The 27,339-nt window shown below is 34.8% G+C and overlaps 1 protein-coding gene across 2 annotated transcripts in view; it reads right to left on the minus strand.

The window, feature by feature from the left end:
• The window catches only part of LOC140044960 (small G protein signaling modulator 1-like), a 173,467-nt gene that overhangs the window by 139,507 nt on the left and 6,621 nt on the right, over positions 1–27,339 (minus strand). The window lies entirely within an intron of this gene.

A 27,339-nucleotide genomic window follows, 5' to 3' on the forward strand; every position in this document is an offset into this window, starting at 1 on the left:
TTTGACATGCTTAAAACGACATGAAACGCGTAGAAAGTTGATTATAAATTAATTTTGCACATTTTGAAATTTTAATGTGTAAAACACGTAATTTTTTTTCAACAGAAAGTTAGTGCATGATATAAATTAAACTTTTGCAAAGTTTCAAGTTGAAATGTTATTTGGTTGTCGAGCTATGTTAAATACAACAAAATCGTTAAATCGCGCGTAAGTCATGTTGCGCAATTGTAAACGTCATGAAAAGCTTCGCTTGACGACGTTACGTAAATGTCAATATGTTAAGATAGTTACCGAAATGTTATGTTTGCGAGTTTTAGAGAAAAGCGTTACACAAAAATCATACAGAAAGAAAGAAGATGAATAAAAAGTTGATGATGATGATGATTTCGTACAATCACAAGAGGTTATCCTGCAACTTCGTAGCGGATAACCAACTAGATTTGAACTCGTCACTTTGACGAGTTCGGGTTATCCTATCCTATAACTAGTTTTTTTAAAACACAACTGGTTCAATTGGTTTTTCAACCGGGCAACTGGTTCAACTGGTTTTGCAACTAGTTTTTGTCCTAACAACCAAAGGAATTCGGAGAAGAGAGAAAGCGGATGGCTGGGTGTACTTCGTGGGAGTACAGGAGAGGACCCAGGGGAGAGGTGGGGGTGTTCTGGGTTGAGGTGACGGGAATAGAAGCATGGTCATTAATTACCATTCAAAATATAATTAATATTATTTGTAATCCTATATTATTGCTACAAACAATTATTTAAATTAAATCAAATAAAATACTGCATAACTTTTTGAAAATAATAGAGCATGCGTCGTATAGGCCGGCACATCGTAAACAACCAATCAGAAAACTGCAAGCCAACGGCCAAAAACGGCTCCCTTTGTTTTTGTGTCAGTGTAGTCTAGGCGGCAAAATTGGCGATTACACGCAGCACAGAGATGAGGATTAAAATAAGGATTAAGGATGAGGCACAAATCTTGCTGTTTTATAAAAGGTAGGCCTGATATATATGTCTATTATTGGGTGTCACGAAACCTAAGACCACGAAAGCTAAGACCCCCTAAGACCTAAGATCACGAAAGCTAAGACCCAACACCTAAGATTACAAATATTTATCTTTCGCACCTTCCTTGTATTTTAACTCCAGACATTTATTCTGAATACCACACCTTAGAATTGGCACTTTCATGAAAAAGAATCACATAAAAAGTAACAAATACATTTTTAAATTGATGATTTTACAGACGTTTTTCTCGCACACAAAATGATTAGCCTACAGTACAGGGTGGACCCAGTACAGTAGGCCTACCCCATGTTCAATGTTTTTGTTTCTATGGAACGTCAAAAGAGCAAACTTATATAGAGGGCTGAAAACTCTGTGGAGTCCATCTACAGTGTGAATGGAACAATGTAAAATTAAAATTGTAATGATAATAGTATAATCATGCAAGTACGAAGAAATAAATACTGGCAAATAAATTTTAATTTAAAAATCATGATAAGTTTTTTTGTTTCGTTTTCTTTCTGTTTTTATACTTGTACTATTATTGTTGCTCCTTTGGCGCTCCATAGAAACAAAAACATTGAACATGGGGTAGGCATGAGGAGCTCGAGGAGTTACATTACAGTATACAAAGAAACACATGTAAAATCATCAATTTAAACGATTTATTTATTTGTTATTAGGTGTTTCTCCTTCTGAAAGTACTTATAATAAGTCCTAATTTTAAAGTGTGGTGTTCAGGATAAAGTTATAGTCAACAAATTTGGAGTCAAAATACAAGAAAGGCAGGTGCGTAAGAAAAACATCCTCTGAACCAACACAATGGAGTAAATATATACCAACAAACAACCCGTCAAGTTTGTTTGTTGTAAAGAAAAAATATACATTTACTCAACGGGCGAAAATAATGTGAGTTTATCTATGTTTTGCGGTAGTATTAAATTATATTTATGGTAATAAATTAAACCTACTGTGTTTAAAATTATGTATGGATAAACAAGTATTGTTTTTAAGCTGTAGTATATCTTAGTATTTGTAATCTTAGGTGTTGGGTCTTAGCTTTCGTGGTCTTAGGTTTCGTGACACCCGTCTATTATTATCTCTTATTACTATAGGCATAGGCCTACTAACTATGATCAAAGATCGACAACAAAATGGAGGCCTCGCTCGCTGCTGGCTAAGCCTAGCTAGGCCTATATGCCACCTAGTAAGCTAGGCTCTACAGCCTTGCCCTACACCCTGCTAGCTGCTTGATTACATGGAGTGTTGACAAAGTGCGAGGCAGCGAGGCACGCGAGGCATGCACGGCATGCCAAATATTTGTGCGAGGCATCATTTTATCATTTCCAAAAGTGCGAGGCATGCGAGGCATATAGTTTACAATTTCAAAAAGGTGCGAGGCATATCTTAACGTGCTATTATGCTATATTATAGGCCTAATAATCAATCGATACAAGCGTATCTAAATAGATTCGTGTATACACTCATCATGTTGTTTATTTTTATGTAACGATTGTTTTTTCATTCAAGTCATATCGTGTCAAATTTTACTTTTACAAAAGTGCCCAAACTACGGTTCAAAAATCTGAACGACAGTCTTCAACTTTCGATAAACAATAATTGTTATAGCGACACACTCATCAAATGACTGCAATGTTTGTTGGCATTTCGAGCGTGTTCACTCACATGTCTCTCGAACATAGCAGAGTGAAAATAATATTTTGTCACACCCCTGCGCCTAGATCCGGTAGACCCGAGAGATGGAAAATCCCTCTTTACTATTTAGCAGGTAGCGGAATGATTCAGCCCTCAGCTCAGAGGATTGTGGTGCATTCCCCTCCTATAGCACGTGGTTTCAGCAGCAACGCACAGACTTCTCTCTGAGCGGCGTGCCAAAGACATTTTTGACATTCCATTCTCTAGGAACAACACGTGTACCTCTCTCGCAAATAAGGTGAACAGCGATTGCCAGGACAAGTTCAATAACTGGCGGTGAATAAAAGGTAACTGATATGCCGATCCAATAACATGCCGCAAAGAAAAAAATTGCGACAGAATTCTGGAGCGCGTGTGAAAAAAGACTTACGTCCGACAATTGTAATACTAGGCCTAAAATTAAACTTTAGCTAATATGCTTAGCCCCAACCTAGATAAAGGCCTATGTAGAAAATAATTTAATCAATTTTGATAAAATAATAATTGGTGTAATATTTAATAATGATACACTATTCCTGTTTTAGTAAGCTAGGTATATTACGAACGATTTTTATTTATTGTTGTCCATGTACGTACTAATAAACCTGGCGCTAGTTTCCTTCGCTTATATTTTTACTCCAAATTTGATAACTAACTTTATCGTGTGAATACCACACCTTAGAAGTATACCTCATGAGTACTTTAATGAAAGAATCACATAAAAAGTAACAAATAAATCCTTAAATTAATGATTTTACAGGCGTGTTTCTCGCACACTGTTCGCGAATTTCACTTATTCAATGTTCAATATTTTTGTTTCTATGGAGCGCCAAAAGAGCAACGATAATAGAGGACTAAAACTCAGTGGAATGCGTCAATTTCTCATGCATTTATTGGTGAAAAACACGTTTTATTTCAATATATTTGTTAATTTGTCAATAAAAATGTTGTAATATGTTACTGCTGATACTGTTCTGTTTTCAAAGAATAATAATCGATCCTAAATCAACATCACTACCTAGTCTAGACCTAGGACACCCTACTAAGGATATTATGATGAATTTTTCTATTTTATTCTTTAAAAGGTTAACGAAACCGTGTACATTATCAACAGTAACATTTTTCCTTACTGACAGTGACAAAATCTATTGAAATTGTACTTGATTTTCACCAAATAATGCGTTAAATATAAATGGATTCCACAGAGTTTTTAGCCCTCTAATTAATTTTGCTCTTTTGGCGTTCCATAGAAACCAAAATATTGAACATTGAGTGTGCGAAATGCGAGAAAAACAACGTCTGTAAAATCACCAATTTAATGGATTTATTGTTACTTTTATGTGATTTTTCTTCATTAAAGTAGGCCTACTAATTCTAAGCTGTGGTATTCAGGATAAAGCCTTGGTTAAATTACAAGGCAGGTGCAAAAGGAAACTAGCCTAGCGGGCCTAGGCCTAGGCTACTTCAATTTCGGTGATTTCCTGCCTTGCAATTTTGAGAAATGATAAAATGATGCCTCGCATTTTTTGATGATGGTAAAACGATGCCTCGCATAAATTTCTGACTTGCCTCGCATGCCTTCCCTGCCTCGCGTGCCTCGCACTTTGTTACTACCCGATTACATGGCTGTGTATGACCGCAAACTGTCTTATTGGCCTCTACATAGTACTAGACTATAGTAGGCTAGAAACAAATTTAGCCTAACAATAATATATTAACCTATTACAATACATGTCATTACCACACAAACAAGATTTATTTCCATGGGTGTGTAGAAAGCAACGACCTCGAATTGGATGAACCCAACGACCCGGGCGACCTCGAATTGGACGACCCATAACACGAAACCGACGACCCCTATAGCCTAGCCTAGGCCTAACTGTGGTATAACATCCTGAAGCCGAACATAGCCAAAGATCTTTAAACCATACCTTATATAATACTCGCAAGCAAGCAATTGATTGAAAAAATACAGAAATATCGCCATTTGATACTGAATGTGTCAACACGAACAAACGAACAGATATGGAACGCCAAGAGTGCATCATTAAAACTGCATTCGACTCGATTAGCACACAAAATATCATAAACATGGCAAACCAGGTTTTAATTCAGTTTTCTGTACATTTAAACTTTAAAGTTTATTTTCAATGAGCCAGTTTTTAATACTATTTAACATTTAGAGCTTCAATTACTTCATTAATATCGTCAGATGAGTAATGAATAGCTGTATCATCTACATACATGGAAACGTTACTATTTTGTGGCAGATCATTAATATAAAGTAGGAATAGTAAGTAATGGGCCTAGAATAGACCCCTGTGGAATCCCACAGGTACTTTTACATGTGCTTGACGAGACACCATTTACACTTGTAATATGATTTCTATCTAGCAGGTAGTGTTTTATCCAATTTATTACATTATCTTGGAGATTGAATGATTTTAGTTTTTTAAGTAGGAGCTCATGGTTTACAGTGTCAAACGCTTTTTTAAATCAATCATTGCAATACCTATATACTTTCCTTTATCAATGGATTCAAGCCACTCTTCAGTTAAATTAAGGAGAGCAAAAGTGAGTATCCTGGTCTAAAACCTGACTGATGTTCATATATCATATCATAGGAAATACAGAGATAGGAATACATTGGTCAAAGACTACTCTTTCAAGAATTTTAGAGAGAACAGGCAGAACCGAAATAGGTCTATAGTTGCTTCTTTCCTTCTTTTTTTTGTTTACCAATTACAGCATAAATAATAGAATGGTCACTTATACCACGTCTATGCAATACACCAGCATTGCTTACTTTTTTTTTTTTATTTGAACATATAATACATTACAAAGGAAAAACATAATCAAATAAAAAATTAAAATTGAAAGCAAACAAAAACAACAAAGATATCCATCTAACAAATTAAATAAAGGTTCATAAAAATCATTCTACTCTCTAACCATTTCATATTTGATTTATAAATTCTTCTAATTTTATCCATTTTCTATTAAAAATACTGTCCTCAAAATTCTAATGATAAATTAATTTTTCCGTTTCATAAAACCTTTTTAACTCGTTCATAACCATTTTGATAGTTGGCTTACATTTAACTAGTTTACATTTATAAATAAATGATTTTACTATTAGAATAATTGCATTAATGGCTTTTAAATTAAAAAACTGATGCGCATCTTGGTATCCGAAAATTATGCTCTCTTAACTAAAAATAAATTGCACTCCAGTTTTTTCTGAAATTTATAATTAATAATTAATTAATTAACTCCCTAGTTATACTATAAACCAAATAAAATAGGGGCTAGTATGTTTTTGTTTTTCTCAATTATTGACATCATTTTACGGTGGTAATAAAATCTAAATCTACTACTTAGTATTAATTATGTGACCTACAGCGACAGCCTAGATAGTAGATTAGGCCTATGTTTAATTACATTCATGTTATGTATTTTGTGTGTAATAAATAATTTGCTGAATTACTGTAATTATTGTTCAAATGTACAGTTGTATTGAAAATACAGTATATTATTAAATTATAATAAATACGTAATTTTAATTTATAAACAAGTAAACAAGTAAATAGGCGGCCGATGTTTTTAACACAGGCAAGTAGGCCTACCATTTTTTTTATAAATATTACAGACTATAAATTTAATAGGCCTAATAATTTATTTAATAAATACATTGAATACTTAAATAGTTACAGTATATTTTTTATTATCAACATTGAAAATAATACACTTCTTCGGGTATCGCCGAGAGTTGAACTTTCAAAAACTCAACTTGGCAGAGCACGTGGTTTTCACCACAATTCGGCACAGTTCCCTTGTGTTGTTTTCAATCACCAACTTGTGCGAGCAGATGGTTGTTTTTATCCAACCTGTGCGAGCTTCTACTGAAACAACAAGTAAACTTCCACAAGCCCGCACTCTCCACACACCGTACCCATGTGCTCCTACTACGTACGGCAGCAGCTGTGAGGTTTTTTGCTATACGTACGCATGCGTATTGTTTCACGTCACGTAGACGGACGTCTGTTGATGTTTTTTTTTTTTTTCTTTATGATTTCAACTAGGCTTCGGCAAGCTCATCACCGTAGCTTCATAAGTACTTTGTTAAAACTTTTTAGGCCTAAGCCTACATTTCTATAGGCAATATTTTAGATATATCTATTAAATAATTGTAAGATAATTAGTGCCATGTCTAGGCCACTACATTTTGAATATCGCAAAATAGCTTGATTTCGGAATTTTTGCTCCTAAAGTAAACCCACGTGAATACGCCTTTTTCATTCACGAAACGGAACATATCTTCGATCGATGACAAACAATGCCGTTCAACGAAGCGTAACCAACAGAAATAACATAGCGTTTTCAAGGGATTTCAGGACACCGTGTTAATTAAACAATCGCAACTCTTGCACGGAGGATCGTATGAGAAAATAAATTACTGTAAAATGTTCTTAAAAGATTGGCCTACATCACTGTGTAATTGAAAAAATTTGAAAAATTGTTTTCACTACTTAAAATCCATCGAAAAAAACACTACAGTGTATTAAGCATAGGCGTTTTTCACCGACGTTTTTTCGCGGTGCAGTCGCGGTATAAAACGTTAAAATTAAGTTAAAATAGTGGGAAAGTAAAAAATGATGAGGGCAACCAAAATCTAAAACCTACTTGCCCGAAGGGCAACCAAATATTTTAGGATTCTGCGAGCCCTGTATTAGTTTCAAAATTAGAAATGAAATACCAATACTCTCCAGAATCACCCCCAAACTCTGGTATTGTAGATTTAGGCAATTCAAACGATAATTTAAGTTCACTAATAGCATTAATACTAGATTTGTCAAAGTTACTTTTAGGGTCCATATTACCCTTAACATCTGAACGGTCTGGTTTCTTGTCCAAGGTTTCGGCATTTTTATTCTTCGTCAGTTCCAACTTCCATCGGGCACGCTTCACTACTTTCAACAGCTCCACCTGACAACCCTCCATCTATTTTTTGGTGTCCGCAAATTCTTCGTCACTTTTTATTAATGCTACAAATGCTTCATGAATGTCCTCCAGTTCTACCACCTGTGTCTCAGATTTCTTGAGCAGCTATGTTATTTCTTCAATGTCTAGATTGTCATCTTCTTGCGACAGCACCTTAATGATATTTAATGTTCTCGTCAAATGACCTTTTTTGTTTCTGCGACTAAACTTTATTGCAGCCTTCCTTTCCTCCATTACGATGCGTTTCCAATAACCAAATTCCACTTGTTTTGTTTTATGATGAACCTCGCTCAAAACAAACTTAGGCCCCAACTTTAATAAACTGAATTGACTGGTCGACAAACACAAATTAAACGCATCACCACAATAATTGTTTGGTGTCGCCGAAGCTTCCATTTATTTGTTGTATTGCCTACACCCAGCACGAAGCTTAATTGTCAACTGCCCCGCACAACAACCTGTGCAATGTTTTATATAGCTAATTTGCATAAAGGTGTAACAAAGAACAATACAGTATGCTCTATTCACCTTCTGAACACACCTGATTAGTCAAATGATCAGTCACATGATTTCAGATTACGCGATTGCCTGTTTAGGGTGGTAGCAGATGATACTTTGTTGTAATTTTTATTTTTTTTGTATAATGATACACACTATGTTGATGTTTGCTGATTTTGGTCGAAATAAATGATTTGAATTTTAAAAAAATAAATAAAATACAGTGTTTGGAATGTAATAATTGATTAAAGGAAAGACATCCCCATAATTAATGGACTCTACCAGATGTGTTCATCTCTTGGTGCCAGAATCTCTCGTGGAACCATGGAGAACACATGAGGTGATAGGTAGTATTTTAGGTACATGGATTACGTGATATCAAAGAACTTATAACACAATAATCTCCTGTTTGTCCGAAGCGTGTAACATTTTCGAAATGCATTGTAGGATAGAATAACATATAAAAGCTCTAAAAAACATGAAATGATAATCTAAATTTACAATTTTCTTTTATGCTAAGGATACAAATATGTAGTTTGCGGATTTTTTACCATATTCTGTTCCAATATTTTCTTTAAGTTTTTTAAAATTAATATTTTAATTGTTAATATGCCTATATTTGAATGAATTAAGTATTTTCAAATAAAACAATTATGCAAAACTACTTTGATTAACTAGTTTATTTTTGTAGTTTATCATCACAAATAAATCATATATTTTTAGTTTTGAAAAGAATGAATTTTACTATGTATTAATAATTGAATATTCATGTACAGACCTGCGCCCTCGATAATAATTAATAGTTTTTCCTTTCTAGTTTGGAGAGGGCACTGCTCCATAGGCGTAGCCCAGTTTTGAACTTTTAACCCTGTACTTCCGATACCGCATGTTTGAATAGGGATCGGACGAGCAGAACATTCTTGTGTTAGAAGTTCTTTGGTGATAAAAACGGAAAATAATGGACTTTCTAAGGATTTATCAAGGAAGTATATAATATGAATATCTTGTGTATAAATTTTCACATATGAAAGTAGGCCTATATTACTGTAGTAAACAAATAAATCGGATGATGTGTCCACCTCCCCGCCAGTGCTGCCGGCCGAATAGCCAACAAACTAGGAGCTTACTACTACACTACAGATAGGCCTAGCTAGCCTAGTTAGGTACAGGTACTACTGAAATTCAATTGTTGAGCTTATTACATAGCCTAGGAGGCCTGAGTTCTGTTTGGCATACATTTTAGCTTGGTTTAAGGTTTAATTATGCCTGGACAAAACAATAGAAACATTGGGGGTTTTTCCATTATTAAAGTGGGGGATGTGTGGTTGTGTATATTGTGTGCAGGTACGTCATTAGGAATGACATTGAGAGTCCTCTTCTATCAGTTGACTGGTTCCCGGCCTACCGCCTTGTAATTGAGTTCCAACAACAAGATACAAAATGTTTTGGGGCCTATACATATGATATAACAATGTAGACCTATCTAATAATGTTTTTATTTATTTATTTGCAGATAAAGGAGGATCATCAATAAAATAAAATGATAACAATTCTAGGCATTTAATATACGGTTTACTGATAAATGTAATGTACTAATGAAATAAACCTGGTGTTCTGAAACATATTTTAATAACTTTTTAACAGTTATTAGTGAACCTAACATTAACACTTTGACTGCCAAACACGAAGATCTTCGTTTTTGGAAACACAACGCTTGACTGCCAAACACGAAGATCTTTGTGTTTCGCGTTTTTTTACGAAATCCGGTAGATAGGTTAACTATTGGTATATACTATAAATATGAACACTATATTCGGTCTGGACCGTCAATATTTTACAATTTGAAAGTAACTAATCTGGTTACGAACGACTGTCAAAATGGTACCTGTCGAAATAACAAATACCGCGCATCACAGTAGCGCGTAGAGCGATGACTTGGCGCATTGTGTATCGGTTGCGCGCTAGCTATGCCGCCGAAGCATTACAAAGGTTTTTGTGGATTGACTTGTTTGTTTGTTATCTGAATAAAAAATAATGGAGTCATTTTCAATATGAAGTCTTTAATTTTATTATTGTATGTATACCCTAATTGTTTTGATGTTTTACTGAAAGTGACAGAGTTTCACGCAACAAACTTGTTTTGAAATGGTATGGATATTATCATCAGTTTACTATCTAGGCTAGCCTAGTAGGCCTAGTACTAGGCTAGCCTAGGCCTAGTCGTAAAACGGTTCCGGACCAACTTGGCTGGGCCTGGTTAACTAGGCCTGGTGTCTTTACGTGGATTTTGGCGAAACATTGATGTAAGATTTATGATTATAAAATGTAATACATTTTTCGATAGTGATAACTTGTTTTTATAGGCCTATCGGTGCCGTGTAAGTAACTTTTTCGTTGTTTGTTGATCTCACCGGGCGATATTTTCATATTGTGATGTCTTGCACAAAATCGCGAATATCTTGACTTTCTTGCGCGAAACTACGAAAAACTTGCGATTTAAAAATCGTTCTTGGTACCATTGTAAATCTAAAATCTTTATGATTATTTTAGTCTAAATTGCATATAAATCAGATCACATACATGGTTTCAATCAGCTTTAATAAAAACATCGAATTGGGCTAAAAACGCTGGCGGTGGCAGTTTCTAACTGGAAAAACCTCTGGCAGTCAAAGTGTTAACCAAACACTAATGTTAGAAAACCGTTATGTGTTTGCTGGGCTGCCACAATGGAACAATAGGCGTGATAGATTATTAAGTTTTAATGTCTCACCTCAGCTCGCCAAAGTTATATATAGTTTTTTGATTAATAGACCGCAGATGGTTAAGTGCAATGGTATCCTATCCAACAAAGAATCTATCAGTGTTGGAGCTCCTCAAGTATGTGTTATTTCCCCAATTTTGTTTTCTTTTTTATTCAAGTAGTTTTAATATTTTAAGTAAAGATTGCAATATTGTAAAATATGCTGACGATACTGTAATTAGTGGTTTTCTTTGCGATAAAGCATAATGTAAATGAATTTGTTAATGAAGTTGGAAGATTTGTTAATTGGTGTGAGGATATGAACTTAATACTTAATATTACTAAAACCAAAGAGATAATAGATTTTTGTAAAACCGCAGTTGAACATAATGTAATAACTATTAAAGAAACCGAGATTGAAAGAGTAACCCAATACAAATACTTGGGTACTATAATTGACAACAAATTAAAATGGGAGTCAAACTCTCTCATGATTTCCAAGAAGGCATCTCAAAGGCTTTACTTTTTCAGAAAACTCAAGCAAATTAGAGTTGATAATACTATTTTAATTCTATTTTATCAAAGTATTATTCAAAGTATTTTATCTTTTAGCATTAGATGTTTTTATGGTATTAACTTTATTGAAAATGATAAGAAAAATATTGAGAAACCACGTAAAATTGCACAACGTATTATTAAAGCTGATCTAACGCCTTGTTCATTTATCTATGAAAAGAGTATTTAAAAAAAAGTAAACAATATTATGAAACACCCCACTCATCCGTTACATTACTGTTATAACTTAAATAGATCAGGTATTAGGCTACGACCTCCAAGAGCAAATCTTTGTAGAACTAGAAAATCCTTCGTTGTAAATAGCATTCATATTTTTAATTCTAATGTAAGACGATAATGCAATTTTTAAATAGTTTTACATTTTTTAACAGTTTTTTTAATTTTAACTTTTTATCTTGTATTTTTATCTGTTATAATACTGCACGTTTTAAATTGTTGCAACATTTTTTATGTTTGTTTTTTATTGTTGTTTTAATCTACCAAGCAAAGTGAATTTCCATTTTTATGGACAAATAAAATTTCTTGAATCTTGAATCTTAGGTATGTTAAACAAAGAAATCACGTCAAAGCAGGATGGAGACGGAATTTTAAGACAAAGGCGTTCTATACAAATGCAAATCTGGTGGAATACAACATGATCAATGCTGACGGAAATTCAGGTAAACTCTGCTAAAAACAAGGCCATACAGATGGCTGCAGTCGCGTGCTCTAGTTAGTGTTTACTGACTGACCGACTTAGTGAGCTGTAGAGTGCCAACAAAAATGGCATGAAAAGTTAAGAGCTCACATGTCGAACATCCTGGAAACAGCACACATATTGAGGAAGCTGTTATGTCTCTGAGCTTCTTATTTCGTTTCGTTTTCCAAGGCGAGACTCGATCTCTCGGTACCACCGAGCAATACACAACTGACAGAAAGATTCCTCAGTGTATTTACTATGCAGTAACCACTTTGGTGCAGATAGATTATTACATAGGCCTACAGCAATGAATTATAACTTTTTACTATGATGACATCTTTAAAAATATAAAAAAAATAATGCACTGTCAAACTATATACTATTAAATGTAATATATGAACATTTTAAGGAAGAAAGTTAATGGTAAGTTTGTTATTTCGGCCTATGAAAATGTCATAATTTGTTTGATTGTCGAAATTATTAAAAAAAAATTTAATATGCAATTATGATGAATTAATCAACTTTTGTTCTCTTAGTTTCATAATAAATCATACATATGATACACTTTAAGAAAATTAAATGCAAAATAGGTGTTCCCAAACATTCTGACATATAGCATATTTTCACCATTTTGTTAACTTACACGTACGTACGTGCGTAGCCTGTCAATTGTATAACGTAATTTCGAGTTGAAAAGTGACTCAAATATGAAAGAATGATTGTAAGGCAAAAAGAGTGCATATTAACATTTACTGCGCAGTGAAAATTTTAAGCGCGCATACGCATGCGTTACATGCGCTACGCACGCACCGTGAAAACATAACCACATCCTTTCCTGGCCATAAGGAATATACTGTGAAAAATTGACTTAGCTAGATGAAAGTGATATCAAGACAAAGCCATACAAGTTATAATAATAATAATTATAATAATAATTTATTTCGGAACTTCACTTTTGTAACAGTGGCACACTTCACATTTTGAAGGTGCATCCAACAAAAAATATATATAAGAAAGCACAAAATAGACAAAAAACATATGTAATCTTACTCAAACTACATACGGTGACATGTAATAAAACCCATTCATTCCCCTCCCTCCTCTTCTCCAAAAATAACAAGTACAACATATAATTTAAATACAGTACATGATTACTCTTAATCTACAAAACCAATCACTAATCAAATATAATAACCAGTGTTAACAAACAGAAAATTAGATTAGAACCAGTATAATTGTTTATGCAACCACTTTAGACCATAACTGTTAATATACATACTATTGTATTTACAGTAACTGTTTATACAAATATAACTAGGCAAAAGTAAAAGAATTATTGACTACGGTGCTCTTCTCTGGGGCACCGGAAGTAAAACAAACATTAATAAGATTCAAAAACTTCAAAATCGCGCTATGCGTGTAGTTCTTCAAGCTCCGCCTCGCACCAGCACTCACATTCTTGTAACATCTCTACACATCATGAATGTGTCACAGAGGGTGCAGTACCAGGTAGGCTGCCTAGCTTTTAAAGCCATGAACAATATTGCCCCTCGATACATCACCCAACGATTTTCCACTGTTCCGATACACTCTATGAGGACTAGGGCTGCTTCCAGGGGAGACTTACTGGTACCCAAAGTTAAATTGGAATGTTTCCGGCGCTCTTTTATTTATTCTGCTTGTATTTTATATAATGTATTACCTTCTGTTTTGAAAGAATGTACCAATATTAACTCGTTTAAATTTAATTTTAAAAAACACATTTTATCGTAATTGTTTAATTGAATTTTTTTTTTTTTTTTTTTTTTTTTTTTTTTTGGATAATTATTTTTTTATATAATAGTTTTAAATTTAAATGTATATAGTAGATTTGTATTAGTTAAGTATAGTTTTATATATTTTGTCATTTTTAAGAGGGCCCCTGAATATCAGCTGGCCTGCGGGTTCAGCTGGAAGGGTTACCCTCTATAAATAAAGTTGAAATAAAATAAATAAAAATTATTATGACGAAAACAATTAACAGACACTTTTAAATAATTAGTTATCTAAAAAACTAAACCTAATTTTACTATTACAAAATGATACTGCAATACAGAACCAGACACCTCTTAATTTATCTATTTTTTTGATTAATAATTGAGAGCGCTTTTTCCATAATCTTTTATTGTTTACGCGACTAAAAATGTTGAAACATTATTTGCGTATTAAATCACTATATAAAATGTTCAGCTTGTTTAATTAATATACTGTACAATAATATTAACGTAGGACTAGCCTACAATACATTGATAGAAATACAATATAATGTAATTCATTATAGTACAGTTACTATAATTTTCTCTTTTAACACTTTCACCGCCAGGCATTCAATAAAGGAAGTACCCCTCACCGCCAGCCATTTTAGATAAATTTACCTGTTTTTCAAAGCTCATAGCAAAGGTGTTTGTAATCAGAAAGACATGCAATATACACTCAAATAATGAGATAGAAGTAAACTTTCCAATGGTACCAAACACTTTATTGAAATAAAACTGTAATACCACATAACTGTACAAAGAACTTGGCTCACTTTTAATTTTATGTACCATTTATTCAGTTACTTATATATAGACCCAATTTTCTCATCTAATGGATACTTATGTCTTTATTATAACCTGCATTTTATGTGCAATTATTTAGCTAAATTTATTCAGTTACTAATTGATGTTAGATCCAAAATGTACAAGTATTTATTTTAACGCATTTGTTTTCCAATCATATTAGGTTCTGATGGATTGGTTTGGCGTTGTCATCGTTGCCGTCGAACAATTGCAATGAGGACGGGTACCTTTCTTGCTGGACAGAAGATAGCTATGGATGATTGGTTAAACCTTGTATACTACTGGGCAACAGAAACGTCTGTCAAACATGTAAGTAAACGTCTTCTTTGCCCAATTATTAATTAAATTATTAAGTTACTGATTTGACTTTATCTTGTCGAATTATGTTTATGCTGCAATTGACTAAACACATCTTCCAAAAAAAAAATCCTGACACAGTAATCAAATTAAATTCGTCTATTTCATATCAATAACAATTACGTTTTTATTGTATTATTTTTTCAGGCAATTGTGCACACTGGCCTTAAACCGAAGGTGGTTATCCAGCAGTATCGATTCTTGCGAGACATTTGCTCCCAGAAGCTCCTTCAAACTCCAACTTTACTTGGCGGTCCTGGTGCAGATTGACGAGAGCTGTTTTAGTCACAGTAGAAAGGTATAGATACACTTATACTATTGTCTACCTCTTAAACGTAAAAAAAAAAAACCTTACATTTTCTTTCTTCCTTTCCCCGGGGTACAACAAGATCGTCTTCTTCCTGTATGTTTATTTCTTCTTCTCCCTCTTAAAAATCATCCACCCTCAGCATGCATAGTCTAAAAAATTACATTAACTTTTCGTTCTCTTTCCCCGGGGTACAACCAGATCGTCTCCTCCTCCTTCTCATTATAATGTTTTATTTCTTGTTTTTTTCTTTATAGATTGGATGTGGACGTGCACCAGAACGCGAAATGTGGGTTTTTTTTTTATCTTTATGATCACAACTACCACAGTACAGATAATAAATACTGCAATATTAGGAAGCGTAGACAACGTTTTGTACGCATGGCAACTTCGTAGGTTTCGCATGGCATAATCTACCGTATTTTCCGGAGTATAGGTCGACCCCAAGTATAAGTAGACCCCCAACTTTGCCCTAGAATATTGTTGATTTTGGAAGTCGATCCTCAAAATCAGCTAATAACACAACTTACTTTGAAGTTCAAAGAGGGCTAGAAATGTATGAAATTTGGTTGTTTGTTTATATTATTAAAGTGTAATCAATAATATTTATAAGACAATCTATTATCTATTATTATTATTATGTAAACCACAACTACTTCTGTATCGTTACTTGCCATCAGCAATGTTTTTTCGCGTCACTCGAATAAATTAAAACGAGTTTTCCGTTAGAAGGCTTATTAAATTGTACAGGCGAGTAGTTGTAAATCGCGTTAGCTGTAAATGTACACGCGCCCGGCTAAGGAGAGTTTATTTTATGAATAGACATGCGCAGTAATTGTAATTACGAACAAACAAACAAACAGCGCATGTGTATAGATGAAAATATCGCGCAATAACAAACATGCTGCATGGACATTCCGACGTTGTGTAGTTTGTTTGTGGTGGTGTGTGTTATGATGTTTTGGCGAGTGAATATTAAGAAGCATATAAAACACAAACGAAAACTATTTATTCTTAATTATCTTATAAGCGTTAAATATTAACATCAAAGTGAGTCTTTGTGATATATTATTATTTTATTGACCCGTACTTGTTGGAGTTGTATTATTTTGTACAATGTAGGTATTAAATTGAAAACTGAAATTGAGTGATTGATGATAGGCCACTGACCTTGCTAGGCCTTGACAGCTGACAGCTTTTGAACAAATTTTTTCGGCCTGATTTTTTTCAAAAATCGCATGGTCGGAGTATAAGTCGACCCCCCGATATTGCAATTAAAATTTTCCCACAAAGTCTTGACCTATACTCTGGAAAATATGGTACGCATGTTACGTGTACGTATGCTACGCGTAGTCTACGAAGTGATAGTAAAGGGGAAATCCAATGTTCAGATTATTGTGTACTGTGCTGCTTGCACCACACATGGAATTAGTTAACGAATTTTAATACATACTAGTTTTCATCAATGCGAGTACTAAATACAGTACTCTGAAGTAATAATAAATCTATTAATATATTAGTATTAATTACTGTGTGTTGTGTTAAAATGGGACATTTATTTTTATTAAAGAAGAACAAGTGTACATCTATCGGCTAACGTACAGTACGTTAAGGACGTCGGTCGTTGTCTGTTGTCTGTAATAGCCTCCGACTATGCCTAGCTAGCTAGAAGGTAGGTTTACCTACCGACAATTTAATTTTAAAATAAGTGGTACGCCTAGCTAGTACAGTAGAACCTTCATTTTACGTACGGTACAGGACCGAAAGGCGTACTTAAAACACAGGATTCATAAAATCAAGGTTGACCTTAAATTGACCCCAAATACGTAGAGATCGTAGCTACTGTATAAAAGGCTACCGTAATTGCCTACTTTACTGTACAGCATGCAGGTGGTCACTAGCTAGGCATTGCCTAGACTATTTAAGCCAGGCTAGCAGGCCTAGCAAGATGTGAGGCCAAACTAAAAAAGTACAGTATATTCAGGCTGTGCGATGTTTAAATAAAGTGTAAATTAAAATATCAATGTTCTTGTATTTCTATCAATAAAAAACAGTTGCTGCTGTAGGGGAATGCACGTGAGTAGCTTGTCTCACACAGCAGAATTCGAATCCTCTCACACAGCCATTTTTATTATGCCTTGTTGTTGTTAAATTGCGCCCTCAATGTAAGAAAATGATGACGTCAGCAGTTATTTGAAGCGTACGTTAAATCCAGCAAATGTAAAATCAGGGTACGTAAAACGAAGGTTCTACTGTACTTATAGGCCTATTTAGTAGTAGTACTGTATGATAATCCATACTGTGTACAAGCGTTAAATACAATGTACAATGTGAAATGATGTCACTTTGTGAATATTATATCCCCAAATGGTATAGATGACAGAAGGGTATTTCCTCGATACAACAGTTTTCGCCGTGGTGTAGAGCTGCTGTTTACCCATGTGCGTGTATTGCGCAGTACTACTCTACTGAAATATATTTGTTTACTAGGCTATATAATGAACAATGTTTCGTTTTAAAATGGCGTTTAAATGAAATATTACACTTACGGTATTTAGTACTATGGGATAATATGGACTATCTAATTAATTTAAATTATCGCACATGACAAAAACAACAAGATCAGGCCAGCACATGTTATGTGACCTCCGATCATCCTCTTTGCTGATGACGATGTTCTAAACGACCAGAGACAACTTGACCCTCCACTGATCCTTTGCTGCAGGTTGTTACAATAGCTAATAGAGAGGTTTCGCAACCTTACGAATACGATAACGAAAACGGATACGTCACACATTTGTGAAACTTTTGAGCTGATCCCCATTTCATATTCGTAAAGCGTATTCGTGTTGACGAAAATGACCAGTCATATTTGTAACTACAAAACGAATATATAGTTTTTGATCTATTTTGCACATTTTGCATTTGAATCAGGAATGATTCATGATTATAATATAATTATAGATTTATTAAAAGTAATTTACTAAAGAAATTTACTAAAATGCCAGGTCAACTTTGATAATAGCAGTTTAGTCCTCACTCGCTTTGATGTTACGCTAGGCCTAGGCAGCCAAGCACCAAGCAACACGTACCTGCCGCTTCGCTTAAATTTACTGCAGTCATATTTTGGACGGCGAAATATTTTATTGCCATGCGAAACAAATTTTTCCTGGCTTACGAAAAACGAATACGTGTGCGTGACGTATCCATTTTCGTTATCGAATTCGTAAGATTGCGAAACCTCCCTGGAGTTTGATGTACAGATACGACAGTTTCAAGCCTGGATAATTTTTGTTTAAATGAAACATACTGACGTACTGTATAAATTAATTATAAATTAACTTGTAATTTTAGGCCTACATATTACTAAGAAATACGGTGAAATGTTGTTAAAATAGTGGGCAAGTAAAAAATGACGAGGGCAACCAAAATCCAGAACCTACTTGCCAGAAGGGCAACCAAAAATTGTAGGATTTTGTATTCTGCAAGGCCTGACCCACCTTATAAGTCAATCTATAATAATATTACTACTCTAATAGGACATATGACCGGTTGGGCCGCCGGTAATTTCTATGAAACGCCCAGTGCGTCTTTTACGACATTTCGCGTAGTGATTAGAGTGTTTGTCCTACTACATAAGTTCATGGTCTTTAGGTTTATTGTGTCATGAAAATAAATAATATATAATTACATACTACAATTTTGCTGGCTTGAACCGCCATAACAACACAGCAAAGGAAAGTAGTCATATTTAATAAATTACCGGTAATTGTTTTTAATCTTTCAAGGTAAAAATGCAGTGCACTCCATAATATTTTTCTCGCGTGTAGGCCTACCACGTAAAATCATGTTGTCTCTCAGGAGGACTAATAGAGTATCTTCGAATGAGGTTAAATAATTATTATTTTTTATCTACTATCTTTTAATATTATATTTTACTGAATTTTACAATGTTAATACACAAAATATTTTACTAAAAAACGGTGATTTTATGTAATTATTTTACCGAAAAATGGAGTAGGCCTAGTTCATTCAACTGCCGCCTGGGGGGGCAACATGTTTACGTCATTTTCGGCTAAAAATGATAATTTTCGGTGAAGGTTTAGGCCTTGTATTTTGGAATCTACAAGTCAGATTTTCATAATTATTATTTATTTAATTGTAATATTTAATAATATATACTAAAAACCGTGATATTTAAACTTTTGAATATACATCGTTATCCCTAATATTAAATAAAAATAAAAACGAGCACCGACGAAAGTTAGAATTTGGCTTTTCATAGAAAATAACGTTTTTCTGGCGGCGGCTCAACTTGGCCTAATCCCTCTAATAGTAACCCATGGCCGTATTTTGAAAATAAGGAGATAATGCATGATGATCTCAGGAGTGGGGAAGGATTGAGTGTTTTTAAGTTTATAAAATAAAGTTAGAGTTCAACCAAATTTGTTTATTCCTACTGTTTTATTAGTTTGCGATGTGTTGCTGACCGGAAAAGTTGGAGGTGGGTTACTATTTTCAGGTGCCTAATTTAAGATTAGTAAACCACTACTCTAATACCCCTTTTACACTATCACCGTAACAGCGGTGTAACCCCGCAGTTGTTAGTACACCGGGCCGTTAAACGCCGGTGTTGTGGTTTTTTATTGACTGGTGTAAATGGGAAAATCCACCTACCCCAGTGTGCTCTCCCCAGGGTGAAACGAAGCTGAATGTTTTCTGGTGTATCTACACCGGAGACAATAAGTGTAAACGGTTTTTGTGGTTCAACACCGAGCTGTTTAAGGTCATTGATGTGAAAATGTAACATGTTGTCACAGGAATACAATATATTATGCAAACAAAATAGATTTTTTCCTTAAAATCTCTTTTTTTTGCTTAAAATAATAATTGTACGATATGTTGTGCTGTTCGTTATTTTCTTTTAAGGGCACAAAAACATTTGTGATTTTTCTTTTCTGCTAAAAATATTGAAATTGTTCGTGTGCATGCTACCTTTACAGCAAGCCTAAAATAATGTAATATTGGTGTAACTCTACCCTGGCTAATTCTATGTAGGCCTAATTATTGAAAAAGGAAAAAAATATCTACAATACTGACGTCTCAATTAATGAAAATGATATCTTTTTTTAGGAACGGAAAAAGTACCATACAATAATTTTCCTTCATTGATACATTGTTATGCTAATAAAAATACATTTTTTCTTTTAAATACCTACCCTATTTTTACGCCAACCTAACAATTTAAGGCCTATTTAATGTATGTACAGTCTACAAGGCGGAAATGCAGTCATTTTAAGAAAAAAAAAACTTGTTAATGTTTAAAATAATAAATGATAGGCCTAATCTTAATAGCCACAAAGAAAATTTAACACTGGACTACATTCAAAATTAAATAAATTGTGTGTAAATTCGGATTATTATGTTTAGATATCAGATTTGTCGATATGTTCCAGTGTTTAAACGTTTAAACCATAGTCAGTGTGCACTCGCAATAGTGATTTTGATTGACAGCTTCGGTGTGATCGATGTAGTGTAAATGGGCGCAACTCGAGTTCATCTCGCAGTTTTTTTGGCTAGTGTTAATGAAAATTGCCTCCGAGTTCAACTCGTGTTCCTCTCCCAGTCGATAGTGTAAAAAGGGTATATTTGTAACCCACCCTAAAAAAAAACGCTGTGGCTAAAGATACGGTACCGTATCCTAACTTCCGTTTGCTAAGGTACGGTAAAATTGTATTACGTCATAATCAGCCAATGGGGTGCTGGTACGTGTGTGACGTCATCGTATAAGGACTTTGGATTTTTTTTCATATCGCGAAAACAGTGATCAACCGGCGGCTTAACATTTTCTTTATGCTTCATTTATCGCTATTATCCCCGCCGTGTGACAAAAACTAAATGTAGCCTAGGCCTACGTCTGTTATTATTGATAGGCCAAAACATGTTGATTTTAATTCTAGAATACAGAAATTGACCGTTTCAAAAGAGGCCTACTACGTGCTATAACCATGCTATATCCTCGGTATATGAGTTTGTTTGCAAGGCTGGGGCCAGCTGCATGTGTGTGCGCCTGGGGCTAGGCCTACTGTCTAAATCATAGTATTTGAGGGCCCCTTTATTGTCCGCATTTGCTTTTTGTTTATGGTCACCATCTGTAATCAAAGTTTATTAAAAAATATAGGCCTATTAGGCAGGGCTGCAAATTAAGGGGTATTTGGTCGCATTTGCGACCTAATTTTTCAGTTTGCGACTAAAGAAACAGAATAGGTCGCGCATAGCGCGACAAGATCGTCTGCTTGTGCGAGTTGTTTCAAATTGAAGTCGGGTGTGTTTTCCCTATTTCAAACACTGTGTAATTTAATCTCTCTACTACGGAAGGCTCAGGAGTTTCCACTAGTCACCGCCGCAGGTTCATTCAAGCGTACAAAGCCCTTAAACATTTTACACTCGTTGTGATTGGAAGTTCGTCCATTTATTGCATGCTGCCTTACCCAATCACACAAAAGGACACCAAACACACAGCAAAGTGTGACGCGCGGACGACACAAACCTCGTGGAAAATCACCTCCGTTTTAAAGAAGAATATAAAATCAATTGTACCGCCGTACACAGAAGTTAGCCAGGGCGGGCGCGGTAGATACAAAGGATTAACGCCGCGCAGTCATCAGCATTTTTTAGGCAGTATAAATGGTTATATCATGATTAATAAATAATGTAATTAATGATATATATATAATAATATCTATTCATAATATAGATTAAACAGCAGTATTGTTTATCAGTAGATTTAAATACTTTATTCCAGATTCTGATTATCGAAAATTATATATCAGAGAAAATACCGCAACTTTTCCTACGAAGTAGCTTCGTAGATAAAACAGGCTACGTTTTTGGCTTAACCTCAATAAACAACCTCACGATGTTCTTAGTAAGTAACAAGGTGCGAAAATTATTATTTAATGTGTTATTTTTGACTGGCGGAGGAGGACCAATTTGTACATTACTAAGAAATATATAATATAATAGTTTTTATTCGTAAATGTTTCATCCGTGTGTGTTTTTTTACTCTCAACGGCGAATAAAAATTTCCCACAATGTAAACGTAGAGACACGATCCAACACAATGAACTATGCCAACTAATAAAAATAATATAGCGAACGTCCAGTCGATCCAGAAAGATGCAAACAAAAAGATCGTAAACAATTCATTCTAAATATAGTATCAGAACGTTCAATCGGTCGCTCAAAAAGACTGCCGACAGAAGACCGTAATTAATACAGACCTAGTTTTTTGGTCACAAGTCATGAAACGCGATACTCTGTTTTACCACTGCAAACCTCTCGCATGTTTTTTTTACTCGGTACGAGGGGGATGGCTACAAAACAGTGTACCTGAATTTTGCGTCACATGAAACGTAATACAGCTCTAAACTGTTCCCACGGTTCGCACGTTTTTCCCCTCCAAATTCTGGTCGGGTCTTTTGTCGTAATAATAATTTACAAAGGCCTATGTTAAATCTTAACATGGAATATATATTTATTTTGCATATATTTTGTTGGTGTCCTAGCCAAGGTGTTGTTGTTTTTATAATTCGCTAAACCAAGGTAGGATTGAATCATGTAGGCCGCCGAAACTCTCTCTGCGTGAGCTGAGGGCCTCGGGCCCGATTTCGTCTCGTCGGCGGATGTCCTGCCAAATTAGGACAACCGATGTGTAGGGCGGCTACAAAAATTAACGTCTAGGATTTTAATTAGCCAACAATACATGTTTGTTTCCATTGTTTATGCTCCTAACTAAAGGCGATGACATTGGTGTTTAGAAATTACTAACCCTACGAACCACGGCCCTACGATCGACGCGTAGATATTATCATAAAATCGTAGGCATGGCAACGAACAATACTTTGGAAATTACAGGATATGTTTAGCGAACAATGACCTACGATCTATTTACGCGTAGGCTACGAAAGGTTACGCGTATATACAAAGCAGTAATTTCTTTCTGTACCGTAAAAATAATAGATCTTGCGTGAATATAAGTGGCGCATCAGGACCAGTGCCTAAATGTGCATAACCCAAATTAATTGAATTCTTCAGTGCTGAATTTTTATGTGCTCAGAAATCGATTGAAACAACCTATAATTATTCAAAAATCCCCCCCCCCCCAAAGCGGGGCCATTGGCGGCCCCCTGACCCCCAGCCTAAGGTTGTACTGTATTTCATTTTTATACACCCCCCCCCCCCACTAAACTAAAAGGGGAAGGGGGCTAGTTGTCGATGAAAAGGTGCTACTAAAAAAATTGGTGGTGCTACCAAAAATTATTATGAGCCATCATACAAATTTGATAGTGCTACCAAGTAAAAAAGTTAATTTGCAGCCCTGTTAGGCCATTAAAATAAAATAAAACCCTCATATAGTAACTATGGTATGGATGAATGACTATACGCAACACAATTTCCAACATTTAATTATAATTCCTTTACTTCTAATTTGGCTATCAACATATTTCTACTGTAGTGTATAATGTTGTATAATGAAATAATATTTGAGATTGAGTGCCTGTTTAAAACGCTTTATGTAACCTCCACCAACCACATGATCTTGCTACAGTACAGCATGGACGTTGTCGCCCGGCCGTTATTACATTGCTAGGTCACACAGAATCATCAGCGCACACATCCATGCAGCCTAGCGCCGCCGATAGGCATGCTCTTCAGAAGACGCGATGTGAAAACAAAATTCAAAGTCCTTACACGATGACGTCAAACACGTACCAGCACCCCATTGGCTGATTATGACGTAATGCAATTTTACCGTACCTTTAGTAAACGGAAGTTAGGATACGGTACCGTATCTTTAGCCACGGCGAAAAAAAATCGCCGTGGTTAGGATTCCGGCACCGGAACTCAACTGCCCAGCGTTAGGGAATCCGACACGCTATTGCGCATGCCCAGAGCGAGGTAATCGGCGACTCTATACTTATCAACAGCGATGGATCATTTCATAGCTGCGCCACACAGCGAACTAGCCTATAGATGCCTACTAATACTAGGTATCCCAATGAAAGCGCACAGAGGGGTATCACTTTTGAAATATTGACGAAATTCGAAAAAGTAGTATGACTTTGATGTTAAATAAATCGTATTCAATCTTAATTAATACTTACAAAATTTATATTGTTTGAAAGTACTTGTTTTAATCTATGTATAAGTGTGTTTATAATTAAAATTAATGAATTAGTTGCCGAGAAAATGCGATTTTAAAACGGTTCTAAAATCCCGTCGAGCCGATTTCCGCGCGTTGAAAACCTCATCGGAAAATCCCCATCAGTTTTCAAAACACGATCGCACGATTACCATTGGAGCTAGCGGATTAATTTTTGTTGTATGTTATCAGGCTTTAAATAAGCTTTAATTTGATACGAAAATCGTCTTCTATAAATAGGTTTTTCGTAACGAAAAGTCAATTTTTGTGACAAAAATCCAATTTTGATTCACCGTTTATGGAAAAATATTATGGATTTTGGTATTAAATTATAGCTAAATCTACATTGAAATCGATAAAACATAGTTTACAAACGTATTGTGCATGGTAATTGTGCGAACTACATTTTAAAATGGTGCATGAGGCGTAAATCCCGTTCAAAATTTTAAAGATCCAACCATTATAATCCGGTGAATATTGTAGTGAGTAAAATATTGTACTCTAAAATACGCGCGTGTTTGTTGTGGCGTTTTCCGTTAAATACATTAATGCACCCTATCAGCGAATGGTACGTTCCATATTTTGAACACGTTGTTTAGTTTTCCTCGCTCGAGTTCGACCAGCTCGACGCGAGATGTGTGACAGCAGCGATGTCGGAGATTGACATGTCCTTTTCCGTCGTAGAATATCTGGTTTTACACATTAATTTAACAACTTAAAATTGATGTAATGTGCGGAAGATTTATTATGCAAGTATACAATGCAAATGCGTTAGGTTAAAATGTACCGAAGAAATTTATTAAGCTAATTTACCAACGTTACATTTGACTCTGTATACGGCGGTCGAAAGTCATTAACTGCGACCGAAATACTTTAACGGGAGCGACTACTGATCGCGAGTAAGCCGTGACTTGGCCTAAACTTTAGCTCCGTATTTCAATTTAATAACGTAATAATACGAAAAGAAAACAATTTTTATAATGTTATATATACTATTCAGGTAAACAATTAATTGTTTTAATTAACATTGATTATTTTAAATGAGTTTATTTTGACCCATATTGTGCGTTTGCCTTAAAAGAGCATATCTTACTTAGCAGCCCGGCTTAGATTTGGTGTCATAATCATACGGGCCTAAAATCTTGTTTTACGTATCAGACCTTGATTTATAAATATAAGAGGAGAGCTCCTAATGGCTCTCCTCAATATGTTGAGGAGAGCCATTATTTTGATTAAGTATTCGAGGCACAGGCCCACCATGGTTGGGCCTGTGGCGATCCGAATTTTGATAAATGACACCTCTAGATGGCCGGAAATGGTACTCTCGCACGTAAAATTCATCGTAGGTCATTGTTCTCTGAACGTAGTCTACGATGTATTGTTATGATATTAAATTATCTACGCGTCGATCGTAGGGTGGTTCGTAGGGTTAGTAAACACCATTGTCATCGCCTTTAGGGAGCGTGCCCAAATGTTTTTACTCCGTTAAACTTGTTGTAACGCAAATTTTACCGTAATATGCAAGCTAATTAGTTATCCGCACTCAGCGGATAACTCCTTGTAACTGTCCTGTTTCATCATCTTTTTTTTTTTTCTGTATTATTCTTTCTTTCTGTCATTTTTGTGCAGAGCATATCTCAAAAACGTGTAAAATTAACATTTCATAACTTTGTCAACATATGGGTATTCACCTGAAGTTGTGCTTTTCTATTTCTGAATGACGTCAGAATTGCACAACATGACTTACGCGCGTTTTAACGAATTTCGCGTATTTAACATACATCGAAAACCATATAACAATTTAAATTGAAACTTAACAAAAGTTTTAGTTATATCTTGCGCTAACTGACTTTGTAAAAAAAATGGCATGTTTTACACGAAGTTACGCGCGCACGCGCGTTTAAAATTTCAAAACGCGAAAAATCAATTTCTAATCCACTTTCTACGCGTTTCATGTCATTTTGAGCAGGTAAAAAATTCCCACGCGTGCGCATTTTTTTACGCGCGCCGTGCGCACGTAGCGTTGAAAACAATTTTTTTCACGTGATTTATGTTTTTCCAGCCTTTTTTAGTAATTTTACCAACTTTTAAACGATTTAGACTTAAAATTACGTCATACGGGCACGTCGAATTGGATAATTTACGTGGGTTTTTGATGAAAAAGGTAAAAAATTCGTTAAAATTTGTCAAAATTATGCCTTTTTTTAAACAGTCGTAATTTCTAAACTGGACGGTCAACTTTTTGTGGATGACATATTCTTGAAGTTGATGAGGTGTAGATATCGGATCATGTAATAATATGGCTAACCGGACATTGTGACGTCATCGTATGGCCACGCGAATATAAAATATAGGATTTTTGTATCTTTCATCATAGCGCATGACATTTAATAGAGCGCATCTCCAATTATCTGTTTTTCATTTTTACCCCGATTTTTATATTATCTAGGTCAATCAACTATCTTTCGTATGAGTTAAAAATATTTTAATTTTTATGACGTCATCATGTCTAAAAATGTAAATAACGTGGGTCACTTATTTTCGTCTTTACAGTAAATTTCAATCTGTTATAGCTCGTCAGAATAAAACGTGATAATCATGATTAAAACGTTTTCTGGAAGCTATTGGATTGTAGATACGAATTTATGTAAACATTTTGCCAATCGGATGTTG

This window comes from Antedon mediterranea, chromosome 3 (assembly GCF_964355755.1).
Source record: "Antedon mediterranea chromosome 3, ecAntMedi1.1, whole genome shotgun sequence".
Taxonomy (NCBI): Eukaryota; Metazoa; Echinodermata; class Crinoidea; order Comatulida; family Antedonidae; genus Antedon; species Antedon mediterranea.